The sequence below is a fragment of the Aricia agestis genome, chromosome 9 (genome assembly GCF_905147365.1).
Source record: "Aricia agestis chromosome 9, ilAriAges1.1, whole genome shotgun sequence".
Classification (NCBI taxonomy): Eukaryota; Metazoa; Arthropoda; class Insecta; order Lepidoptera; family Lycaenidae; genus Aricia; species Aricia agestis.
Genome location: NC_056414.1, coordinates 4679921 through 4693912, shown reverse-complemented (window position 1 = coordinate 4693912; position 13992 = coordinate 4679921). Strand labels below are relative to the sequence as shown.

At 36.1% G+C, this 13992-nt stretch overlaps 1 non-coding gene across 1 annotated transcript; it reads right to left on the bottom strand.

Annotated features, from left to right (window-relative positions):
- Positions 1–4131: 4131 nt before the first annotated feature.
- On the bottom strand, positions 4132–4204 carry Trnak-cuu. Its single transcript has one exon. It is a non-coding gene; the product is annotated as a tRNA-Lys (tRNA).
- Between the last annotated feature and the right edge of the window lie 9788 nt (positions 4205–13992).

Sequence of the window (13992 nt, the reverse complement as noted above, 5' to 3'; positions counted from 1 at the left end):
AAGGGCTTATTTGAACGCGCTAATCTCAGAAACTACTGGTCCGATTTGAAAAATTCTTTCAGTGTTAGATAGCCCATTTATCGCGAAAGGCTATAGGCTATATTTTATCACACTAAGGGGGATATTAGATTATCATATATTGGATCCGAGATCATTGAGTCAATGATATTAGATAATGTAATATAGACATATGATTCATTTCTTCCTTGATCATAGATTTTTGACATTTGCTGAGAGATTGGATCCAATACGGTCATAGAAATAGGTGTTGCCAGTTATTTAATATAAAAAAGAGTTTTTAATTTCTTGTTCGTTAATATGTTTCAAATAATGTAATGTAATTATTTTTCTAATTATATACTTGGATAATCTTGCTGAAATAACAAAAAACAAGCCATATTAAAAATGACGATGTCTTTTGACAAATCGAATTCTCTGAGATCTAGTAACCCTGACGTCAATACCTGTCAGCGCTCTCCATTGGCTACTGAAACCACATATGACGTAAAATAGGATCAATGAAATATGATAATGTAATACGCAGATAATATGATCAAATGATCATACCTATATATTGGATCCTATATATGATCATAGAAATGATCCAATATAAATGATAATGTAATACCCCCCTAAGACTAATAGGAACGAAGAAATAGAGGAAAATGTGGAAAAAAACGGGGCAAAATTATTATTTTGTTATTTGTTATTTTGTAATTCAAAATTGTTATTTTGTAATTTATACGTGGGAGAGCCATGCTTCGGCACGAATGGGCCGGCTCGACCGGATAAATACCATGTTCTCACAGAAAACCGGCGTGAAACAGCGCTTGCGCTGTGTTTCGCCGAGTGAGTGAGTTTACCGGAGGCCCAATCCCCTAACCCCTACCCTATTCCCTTCCCTACCCTCAACTATTCCCTTCCCTTCCTTTCCCTACCCTCCCCTATTACCCTATTCCCTCTTAAAAGGCCGGCAACGCACCTGCAGCTCCTCTGATGCTGCGAGTGTCCATGGGCGACGGAAGTTGCTTTCCATCAGGTGACCCGTTTGCTCGTTTGCCCCCTTATTTCACTAAAAAAAAAAAAATTGGCACAGATAAGAAGTAGACCACGTGAAGGATCATAGGGTATTTTTTGTGGACTAATTTGTTTGTGAACAACGAATCGAAGATTTTCTGTTCTTTTCTCTCGCCCCTGGTGTATCCTCAAATTAAAAGGGCATTTTCCAGTGGACCAAACTATATGAATCTAAAGTCTAAACCATTCTCAAAACACAAAATTAAGAATCATCAAAATCGGTTCAGCAATTAAAGAGGAGTTCAGTAACATACACAACACACGCACACAAAAATAAAGATGAGTGAATTCTCTGGCTCTGGCGTGTGCGTTGCCATGATTGGATACGCGACGCGCATGCGCAGTGAAATTCCTCATAAATTCCTCTAAAATTTTGAGGAAGCGATAGCGGAAGAGGATTTTTTTATTTTTATTTATGAGGATGCGGTAACGGTTGAGGAACCCAAAATATTGCGGAACTTCCTCATTATGAGGAAGCGGAAGAGGAATCCTCAGCAACCCTAAACTAAAGTCCACGTAGTCGCGGGCAACAGCTAGTTTTACAATATTTTGCATTGTCGACCTTGAAGTTCCAACTACAGACTATCAAGTTTGATGTATCTGAACTTTTAAAGCACAATCATTATGTTTTTATCGACCAGTGATCGTCTGTGTGACAACTCGTGCCAAAGATTAGAAGTCAATGACCTCACATTGTTTCTTAGTAAATAGTAATCTCGCCTTATAGAGCTGGCGCTGGCCGCTGGGTGGCCAAAAAACGCGCGGGCTGAAGTTGAGTGTACAATTTACAACTTTTTTACGCCAAGAAAATACCGTTCCGCAGATCGCATCCCGCGTAGGATGAGGTATTCTACCGCGGGTATGTGGGACTCGCTGCGTCATAAAATGGTAGCAACGCAGCTTCTATACTTACACTAAAACTTGGCGGTACTCCTCCACAACCACCATTGATGGAGCCACGTGATCCATAACATTACATCGGTGAATTTGAGGACCACTGCATTCTGTGATTTGTGAATGAGGTTGAATTCAAAAAAACATTTGATTCTGAATTAAGTATGCCAGTAGTTGTATTTCCATTGTTTACATCAATTTTTTTGTAATTTTTTTACGGAACCAAAGTCCAAAACCAATATTACTTCAGGCAACATTCAGAATCATAATCTGCATTCTATGATCTATCCCATTTATGAGGCTCTAGCCTCTAGCATACTCAAATCTACCCAGCACCCGCTTTAAAATACGGCATACCAATAATTATTCGAGATAAATATATTATGTAAGTACAAATAATGCTATACTTAGTCATTATGAGATGAATATTATACATAAACCCATTAATCTAGGTATGATTTATTATGGAGATGAGAGATAAACATTTGACGTATCTTTTTCTAAATAGCCAGACGTCGTGATACCAATTCGTGCTGGTGGAGTTTTTGCGGCCATCCATTATGTTAATTACGTGTTCAAGGAACGTAAGTGACTTAAAAAATCTCAAGGACGAACGTACACGTGAGAACTGAGAACTCACGTGAAACTCCTTCGGGTGCAAAACCATAAAACTTAGGCTCGAGCCTCGATATGGTCTCGATATATACAGGTGTAACAAAAATAAGTGATAATACTTTAGGGTGTGTCTGCCGCAGCAGACTGGTTTAAATAGCCGTTCAATCAAACAGCTAGCCCTTTGACTGAACAACGCCATTCAATCACACGGCTATACGTCGTTTAGCCGACTTGTTGACTACAACGTTCAACACTACAGCTAGACGACGTTTAGCCAACTGGTTTGTTTTTGTTTTGGCGGAGGGCTGCGCCCCTCGAGCCCCCCTTTTATTTGACGGCGGTCGCCGACTGCTCTGCGCTCGCTCGGCTCCCTCTGTGTTGTGGTCTAAGTTCTAACCTAACCTAACCAACTTTTGGACTTTCTGGATTGTGTTTGTTTCTGTTTTGACGGGGGGCTGTGCCCCCCGAACCCCCCTTTCGGAGGCGGCTGCATCCATCCATTTCATAAGCCCGTAATTTCTCCTCGAATATTCGTTGAAATTTTAATTCACTCGTATGTGCCTCCACAATTTTTGTCTCTTTAATAACACTTGTAACTTTTATTAACTACTTTCTTTCCGAAAAACAACCACAAACACCAATAAACACCTGCTAGTTGACGCCATATTGTAAATAAAACGCACCTAGCGCCGCAGCGGTGCTCGCTGAACTACTTCAATTAGACGGCGGCTTTTGAATCAGCTGTAGTGTTGAACGTTTTGAGCGACTAAAATATTCAATATAAAAGCTAGACGTGTGATTGAATGGCGTTGTTCAGTCAAAGGGCTAGCTATTTGATTGAACGGCTATTTAAACCAGTCGGCTGCGACATGTACCCTGTACTCCTTGTAGAAAGTTCACTGTGAAATCGCATACCTACCTACCTACCTCTTGAAGTCAATAATAATAAAATATACAATAATTAAGTACTTACATAAGACACGTTTACTTACCTCGTTACGCATCAAGATCGCCCTGATCGGGTATTTCCCGTAAAAATAAATAAGAAAAAATATCTAGGTACATTATATTCAACTAATTTTGTCAAAAGATTTAAAAATTACTTACCATTAATTTCTATTCAAATAAAATTATTATAATCTACATTGGACAATAAAGTTTGCTTTTTGTTTTGGAAAGAAAGCTTTATATTTTATGAAAATTGTTATTGTACCATCTCTTGACTACTTTGAAAACTAAAGACACTGTAATGTTTATATCTAGTATCGTTACTTTTCGATAGGTGGCGCATTAACATTTCTTAGAATGAAGTTATAGTGACATCTAGCGTATTAAATAAGAACTTCAAGAAGGTTACATCTCACATAAGTTATGTGGATGATACACTAGATGTCATTACCATGGACAATAATATTATTATTGAATCCATCGGATACACGGTAGTAAATTACATAAACATGCTTGCGCTAGAAATTTTTACCATTATATTTTTAAATTTGTAAAAATAAATCAGGCTTGTAAAACAATCGCAACAAAAATGCGATACGCCCAACGTGGGGCTCGAACCCACGACCCTGAGATTAAGAGTCTCATGCTCTACCGACTGAGCTAGCCGGGCTGTGTCTTCTTAAGTAAAAATGTACATTAGTTACATTTTAATTTTAGTGACTAGCTTATAATTCATTTGCAACTTCTTACCGACTTCGACTTCCAAAAAGGAGGAAGTTATATTATGTTAATCTGTATATTTTCCAAATAAAAACAATTCTATTTAAGCTAGCACTATCACCTTATTATTTTGCATCGTCAGAAAAAAATCTGAGCATTGAGAAAGAACTGTTTATTGTTGTGATTATATTGTGATTTGTGTCATTTCATTCGACCTGCCAAGTGCCATATTTGCCTCGACACATCGATTTTCATCTTCCAGTAGTCTATCTAGAACTCTATTATGAATGCTGCTAACTTTCTTCCTGTAATCTTGCTGCTCGCAGCTACTTTTTCAACAAACATAGACTTAAGAAAAGCAATTGTGCAAAGTAAATACAACAACCCAGTGCGCTCCATACCCAACGGTACTCTAGGGATGGCTGAAAGGGCATGATGTTTGCCCAACAATCGCACGGATACAAAGACATAAACAGACTTTTAAATTGCCGACAAAGAAACGAGTTGTGACTTGTGACCTTTTAGAATGTGCATTCAAAATACCTGCTACTGCTAGTCCTACGGGATAATAACTCTCATACCGGTTTCGGTGACGGTGGCCGCTTTAATTGAAACCTGGCCAGTTACGCAGGAGTAATTGTAAAGTGCCCAAGTGTGTGCGCAGTACACAAGAGCACTCTCTATTCATTTTTCTCTCATGATTCATAAGTCATAACTCATAACCCAGTGGGACGGAAGACCGACACGACTGGCGAGAGATCAGGCGCAGGACCGACTTTTTACATGCCCATTCGACGCATGGATCATCTTACTTGTCAGACAATCAGGTGATCAGCCTGCATTGTTCTAACCAAACTTGGAAATAACATGTTTCCAACGCGGGATCGATTCCCGACCTCCGTCATTGAGGAATGCATCGAGCATCGAGTCATTGAGGAAGACTATAGGCTATATTTTTTTTATCACGCTAAGACTAATAGGAGAATGTGGAAAAAACCGGGGAAATTATTTGAAAGGGCTTATCTCGCGAACTACTGCAGCATTTTTTATGTTATATGGCACAGATAAGAAGTAGACCACGTGAAGGATCATAGGCTATCGATTTTAATCATTTTTTCAGTGGCTATATATTTGGGTGATGGGTCGCTAGTAAGTAGTAACTAATAACTCATACAGTACCAGCTAATAGGTAAGTAGTGTGTTTTGTTTTTGTTAAGTATACTAAACAAAAATAAAACTTTTTATTATTCAATAGGTAGGTACATATTCATTTAAAAGATATCATTGCGGTTGCGAATGAATTGCAATTTGCAACTAAATTGTCAGTGAATGGTGACTAAAATTGTAACTAAACTAAGACTAATGATGTAAATTACAATGTTAGGTAAAGACTGAAAACAGGGCTTTTTTAAAGGGAAATAGAAATTTGAATAATGGTACCTAACCATCAATAACACTACCACCTCAACAAACCGACATATCGAAATATACCGAGAATATTCAGGTGCTGGGTAAAATTCTTTTCACATTTTCTCTAAATGAGGCTTTCAAATAAGTAAACATTCTGCATGCAGATCTTCTATCACGTACAGTCGGAGACACAAACTATTAAAAAAATATTATCAAATTGGGAATTTCGCGCAAAGGCAGCACGCGCTACTACTTACTAGCACAGAGCACTTGCACTGTAGTACGAGTAAAATATAATCCGACCATAAAAAATATCCACAGCCAAACATAGAACCTCCTCCTTTTTGGAAGTCAGTTATAAATCGGGCATGTTGCACAATGCACATATCAGAATATTGACAGAAATATTACTGCAGGACAGTGGTACGACTTACGAGTGCTGGTGTTGCATCTAGCGTGAAAACATTGCTGTAATATTATATCCTATTCCCTGGAAGCGATCCGCCATTTAGTGACCTCTGGGTCACTAAATGGCGGATCGCGGTCCGCATCCGGACTGCCGGACCCATTGTTTTTTTTTTTTTGTTTTTTTTTATGAAATAAGGGGGCAAACGAGCAAACGGGTCACCTGATGGAAAGCAACTTCCGTCGCCCATGGACACTCGCAGCTTCAGAAGAACTGCAGGTGCGTTGCCGGCCTTTTAAGAGGGAATAGGGTAATAGGGGAGGGTAGGGATGGGAATAGGAGAGGGTAGGGAAGGGAATAGGGTAGGGGATTGGGCCTCCGGTAAACTCACTCACTCGGCGAAACACAGCGCAAGCGCTGTTTCACGCCGGTTTTCTGTGAGAACGTGGTATTTCTCCGGTCGAGCCGGCCCATTCGTGCCGAAGCATGGCTCTTCCCACGTATAAATTGTGTGCGGACCAAGCAATTTCGAAGATGAACTTATTTAAAAAATAATTTCGGTCTCGAGTTACTGATTAACATATCCAGAATTTAATGTCAATAGCTTGCACCAGAGACCAGCCATATATATTTAATTCCTCTATGCTTGCACCAATTTCACTCCAAACGAACAACAAAAGTTGTCACTTGTCTCATTGATATACGTAAATAAATTTCCGTAATTACTAATTAGTTATTTTGTTTTATATATAGACCCCGATCGAAACTAATTGGTGACCCCTGTCCTATTCTTTTCATGATAGATATTCTAACCAAGGTTAAATGTTAATAGTTTTATTTAGGTAAGTAATAAATACGTGGATATTACATTCTTCTTGTAATTTTAAATGACTTGTCTAGATAAAGAAAACCAAACCATTTTCAACATGACCAACTGTTAAATAGTAATAAAGTTAAAGCAAAAAAGGTACTTTTAAGAAATCGCACAGTAAGTAGGTAATTTTTATTCTGCACCTATCAAGGCTTTAACCATATTCGAATAAACGGTCATTGCGTACTTTTTAAGGCTGTATTTGCATCATTAATCAATAACAAATTAATTATTGTAAAGTTTTCTTTAATTAAATTATTCATGCGAAGTTTTTCTCCGCAGTAGCCAGTAAGGTTATATTTTTACCGAGGTTATGGCGAGCACGTTGGAGGGTTCAGGAATTTTTATTAATTTATACGAACGGTTAATTATAAATTACTTTTTGCTCTGAAAATAATTTTACGCGGAATATTTTAATAAGAGTACTAAGCCTTAGTATACTCTTAGGTTAGGTTGCACCAACTAACTTCAACTATAACTGTAACTTTAACTTTAACTACAATGCAAAATGTCAAATCTTTGGTTAAAGTTAAAAATGGACGCCATCAAGACGCCATATTTAACCATCGCCAAGAGCTCGACAAGGTTTTAAATGCACGTGTTGAAAAAAGGAACTACAAAAACGCCATTTTTGATTTTACTCTTTTTCGTTATCCTTAAGGTTTTCTAACAGTTTTGGCGTTTTTATCTACAACTTTTTTAACTTTAAGTTCATGAAAATTGAAAAGTGATCAGATCAACTATAACTTAACAAGATCCCATTTTTACTATTTGGGTAAGAAAGGGGAAAATTTCTCACTTTTTCATTTTATTTGTTATCACATTTTGCTGACGCGGACGAAGTCGCGGGCACCAGCTAGTAATATTAATAAAATGAAATAAAAATTTAAGGGGGGCTCCCACAATTTTTGGCCTATTTTTGCTTTTATATGACGGTACGGATTCGAGACCGACTCCCACTTGGCCGATTATTTATGTTTATGGGCCCTTAAGAGCTCACCTGACTCTAAAAATCAAACATCGTCCTTCTCTCTTCACACTCACGCCCGTCTTTCATATGCCAGGTGAAAAAGGACGGCGCGGAATCATCGCCGAGTTAGTTTTACTTGAATAAAAGACGAACTGTAATGATTATGAAAAAAGTGTTTTGAGCAAATTTAGGTTTTATCAATACCTTTTTAGATATTAAAAAATATTAAAGAAAAGACAGCAAACTTCGAAGATCCAAGCAAAAATGTATCTAAAACAAGGTTTTTTGTAAAAAAGAAACTATCGAGCATTTTTTGAGTAATCGTGTTTTCGTCTTGAGCATTTAATCTTTATGAACTGAAGTTACTTGTGTCAAAAAATCAGTTTTCTAGACCTTGCAGATTTTGAGATCTAGGTTAAAGTATGTAGTCAAGTTAGGGTCATATGGGCTCTTAAATCTTTATTGTGTGCTTATATCTTTAAACGAGCAATTGTAATATGTTACGCTCAAAGACCGAAATCGCTCAATGAGCGAAAAAATGAAACAGCTACCGTACGACGCGAAATTCGCGTCGTAGCTCTAATGAAAACGGCTACGACGCGTTCTGGCAATCACAAAAAGACCATTACGCGAAATTCGTGTCGTGGCTGATATGCTATTCGTTTTTCTTGATTTGTTCTTGATTGATTAATCGTCCATAGGTATGGAAGATTATATTTAAATTACCACGCATACTACAAAATATTTTTTCTTTTACTAAATCACTGCATAACGAGTTTTTCATTATTATTTGAAAATATCCATAGTTCCATAATATTCGTGCTAATATTATTACTGTCTGCCTGTCTGGCGCAACGTGTTATTGTTTATTGTTGTTGTTTTTTTAATATAAGGTAACATGATCTTAATAAATTTAAAAAAATTGCTTTATTTTTATTTATATAATTTAAATATAATACTACTAGTTGATGAACTACGTTGCGCCAGACATGCAGTAATAATATTAGTACGTATAGTATGGAATTATGGATATTTTATAAATAATAGTGATAATCACATATTATGTATATATACTTAATTGGAATCTCGGAATCGGCTCCAACTATTTTCAAGTACATAGGGGGTTTCGGGGGCGATAAATCGCTCTAGCTAGGAATCATTTTTAGAAAATGTCATTAATTTATTCGTGTTTTATCATAGCTAGTAATATTATAATATGCGAGCGACTGTACTGCGATAGACGAAAATGGCACACGACAGTAATCAGCAGAGTGGGACTCGATGCCATCCCGATGTTTTACTGGATCACATGCATGCTAGCACTGTCACTTTACCTACTGTGCTGGCTGGAGAATATAGAACTCTAATAACGCCTATTTATTTATAGTCAGGGAGCCCTAGAACAATTTTTTTTACTACTATCAAGCTAATTTTTGTGAGTAGCTTCATTTTGATAAGACGAACAACGTTTTATCTGTGAAAAATATCAAAAGTGGTAGCTAACAGAGATAGAAAGGATTTCATACTTTGATATCAAATCAACCCTTAATTCGACGGATTTTTTTTTCGCGACTTTTAATTTTTTTATTCATATACCTTTCCTATAGTGTCTAAATATGTACAGAAAAATATTGAAAAAAATCCCTATTTGACAATTTTCGAGAAAATGATAGTATAGTATACTATTATACATTGCCGGGTTCCTACAAAAGACCCTTCCAATATATACGTATAGCCCGGTATGCAACTCTGATTCAGAGCACATTGCATTTAATTTTTTTTTTAGAAATAAAATAATTTAAAAAGAATTAACTGGTTTTAAGGCTAAGTTAGGACAAAAAATAGCTGTTTCTTTAGCTTGTTATATTGATTTGCTTAAGCAGTGACATTTATTGGGGATGAAACATAGGATAGTTATAAGTTTCTGCAAAAGATAATTATAAGTGTCCTTTTTTTAGGGTGTTAAATGTCCGCAGAGAGTAGTAGCTACATTATAGACTTAATTTCAAACGTAATTTTCTACTAATTTGAGGTTTTCTTTATGGATTTTAAAATAAATCAAAACTTGAAAAGTATTTATCAACTGGCTGATTTCAGAAAGCACTTAGATGACGCTTTTAAGGTAAAAAAAAATTGAAATTTCAATAAAATATAGCTATATAACTTACTTATGGCTGGTTGGTAAAAACGCAGTAATGCCAGAAACTTTGAAAGCTCTAACACAATGTTTCATGAACTATAATAGAGTCATATATCTAGAGAATCACAGGATAAAATAAAAAAAGGATTGGAAAAGGTAATATTATATCAAAAACCAATTTAGTAGCCATCTAAGTGCCTACTAGGTGAGGGTTTTTATCTACACACAGTTGACAGTAAATGTCAATTAATTAAATTTTACTGGTAAAAAAACCGGCCAAGTGCGAGTCGGACTCGCGCACCGAGGGTTCCGACAGCTTAAAGGTATTATAGACCTGAGTATTTGGTATGAATTTCAATTTAATACCTCTACGCGTTTATGAGGAAATGGGTAGTAAGTTTAAAATTATTAAAAAAAAATATATTATGTGATGTAACTAAAAATTTATGGTTTTCGTAATTTTTCCTTTATCTATGCTATAAGACGTTGCTTCGTACCAAATTTCAAGATTCTGAGTTCACGGGAAGCACCCTGTAGGTTTTGATTCCCTTGCAAGTGTCGAAAATTTGCGGCATAAACGGCTGTATCTTTTGATTGCGTTGGCTTAGAAGTTTGATTTTTTCACAGCTTCAAGGGACAGTAGACCTGAGTAATTGATATAAATTTCAGCTTCATACCTCCACGCGTTCCTGAGAAAAAGGGTCTTGACAGACGGACGGACGGACAGACGGACAACAAAGTGATCCTATAAGGGTTCCGTTTTTTCCTTTTGAGGTACGGAACCCTAAAAAAGGTCAATTATCATGTCCAGCTATACTTTTGGGCCTCTACTCTAACTCTTTTCATGTATTTTTTGTAAAAAAAAAAACATCGGCAACTAAAAATAAACGCCTCAAACTAATAATTTACCAATTTTTACAAAATTAGGAATATCATAAAAAAAAAAATTCAGTAAGCTACATCTCACTCAATGAGGAAAAGAAAGCTTTTGTAAGAGCTTAGAGTGGGTAGAAATGTAAAATTTTTAGAATGACCAAAATATTTTTCATAGACCAGTACAATAGTAAGCTAAGACTAAAGGGGCTGAACAATTTTCCCATAGAAATGATCAAATCTGGGACCAAATGTCGAAATATTAAGTATAATGAAGACCATGGACGAAGTATAAGTCCAATAAGTCCAACAGCTCCAGCTGCAGCAGTTGACAAAAGGTCCAGGGTGATAGTACCGACTTCACCTTTAATTCGACGAAGTGAAACCCGCTATACATAGAATTTCGTAGTGTGATTTCAGAGAAATCGGCAATGTATAATCGGCTAAACGTATAGTTAAGGCATAATTATAGGTATGATATGAAAGCAGATTTGTCCAAATTATTATTCAGTCGCATGATTCAGATAGTTGACAATTAATAACTATTGCTAAAGTGTAACTTAGACTATTATAAATATCTTATATAACATTATTTAAAAACGTATCCTTCAAACCATTGACTTTGGTTTACACTTTTCGATTTTTTATATTATTTTTCTTTGAAACATATAAAATAGTATTTTTAAAAACTTAGAAGAGTTTTTTAATAGTACAATACCTCATTTATGAAACCTCATTAAAATATGGAATAATTTACGAGCTAGAATTTTTTAAAGTAAACGTATAGCCCGCTATTTAGGGTCGAATTAAGGGCTAAATATGGATTGTACCATGGTGGTGAAAGTTTGAATTTCAAATTTGAATTTTATTTCGAAATGTCATGTTTGTTCCTTTTGTTTCTTTTTTTAAGTTTAACAGTTGGGCATAGGTCATAAAACTCATAAAGAAGATATTTAAAAAATAATTATTGAAACGAACTCAATTAGGTTTAAAGGTCTTTCCTCAATTCACAATGTACTTCTGACTTCTCAGCTCTGTGCTACGGTATTTTTATTTTTTTAATCCAGCCTCTAAGTGGGCGCAATTCGAAATCGAACAAAAAAAAGTAAAAGAAGCCGAAGAGAGAACGATAATCACGATTGTGTTTAGATAAAATAATAATAACAAAATAAACAAGGCCCGTAATCACCTCATGTCAGATGGAAAGGTGGCCACGCCTCGGCCATGTCACGGACAAGTCCTGACATTTTTTTTAGTTTTTATTTAAAATATGGATAGCGTAGATTGAAGTAATGACGCATATTAAAAAATAATCATTACTCCTTATAATATTTCATATCTGATGTATTTTTATTTTTTTAGTAACACAGAATTGTGTTTTTGTGCTCTGTCCAATGACTAGTACTGTTCAATCACTGCTCATTTCACCGTATGCCTATTAGGCAATTCTCTTGCTTGCAAGTTGTAACTCATATTCTAAAACATTAAAATATACAAATACTGATAAAATATGTGCATGGTCACCCTACGGTCTGTGGCGCGGCCACGGAGCTAATACGGAGTGGAGGTGTGGTAATCAAATTTCCTTAAGAAACAACGCGTGACAATTTGCGGGGTGAGGGGGTGTCAAGCTCCGCCCACTTTTCCATATTTCACCTATCGTGTAAAAGCAAAACTACTAGCTTAGGTCGATGTTGATGTTACTACGTAGTTCAGCTATCTTCCACTAGATGTCAAAATTCTTAAATATTATGGGACGTACTCAGAACTTTAAAAAATGTATGTATGTACATTGTACGTACATGGCCGTACCCAGGTTCTGGGCCAGGGGGGGGGCAAATTACCCAGGTTCTGGGCCAGGGGGGGGGCAAATCAGATTTTTAATTAGCTAGGTGCTTATAAAGAATAAAAAATTCATAATTTTTAGTTGTAAATATATTGTATTGCAAACAAATGGCAAAAATTAGTTTTCTTAATTTTTAATTTTTATAGATAAAAGTACTTAGTGGGACGTCAACATGATCCAGGGGGGGGCAGCTGCCCCCCCCTCGGTACGCCCATGTGTACGTAAGCGATTTTTTTATTCAGATGTTGCAAACCTTATGTAGGTTTCAAAGTTAGAAAAATGAGTTTACTAAATATAATCGGAGTTTCCGATGTAAATTCGTAGATAAATTTAAACAAGTTCGTTGTTAAGTTTTTTAACCGACTTCCAAAAAGGAGGAGAGTTCCAGTAATAAAGCTCATAGGTACAAGACCACTTTTAACCGCAGGGAAACGTTTTATTCCTATGGATAAGGAAGTTTGCGGAAACAGCTAGTTAAAAATATTTTCGAAAGAAACCAAGAATCGAGATCATTTATTCACAGATATGTAGTCAAAAGGGTAACAAAGGTTATAATTGTTCTTACATATCCTACCATAACAATGGTGTGTGAATATCATTTCTGTATACAGAACAAATTAAAATAAATTTAACATTATTAACATTTTAATCTAAGAAACAACTTAGATTAAAACAAAAATCGTTAGTGGATTAGTAATACTTTGATGTCAACGCATTACGTGGAAAATTAAGACGGTTTTGTTCGGAGTAAAACCTTCTAAAGTGTAATTTAAGGGAGATACAATCGCTTTCTAAATGACATGGCTCACGTGACACATGCCACACGTTAAAAACCCATAAGACGCGGCTGCCGTGTAATCCCCAATTAATGCACCTTTAAAAAAGGTTGACGGCCCCTACGTTTTTTTAATTCACAGAATATTATGAGGCGAAGTCTATAGGGTTGTTCTACGTGGAAAATTAAGATGATTTTGTTCAGAGTAGAACCTTCTAAAGTGTAATTTGAGGGAGATACAATCGTTTTTTAAATGACACGGCTCACGTGTCATACGCGGTACGCCACACGTAAAAAACATATATGACACGGCTACCGTGTCATCCGCTCTGAATCGGTTAGTAAAATAATAATTCTGAATACAGCCCTGGATATTTGTTACGTTTCAAATAGTTATCATAGATGACGACAGATGGCGGTTTATAAGTAGTATAATAATAAAAGCTA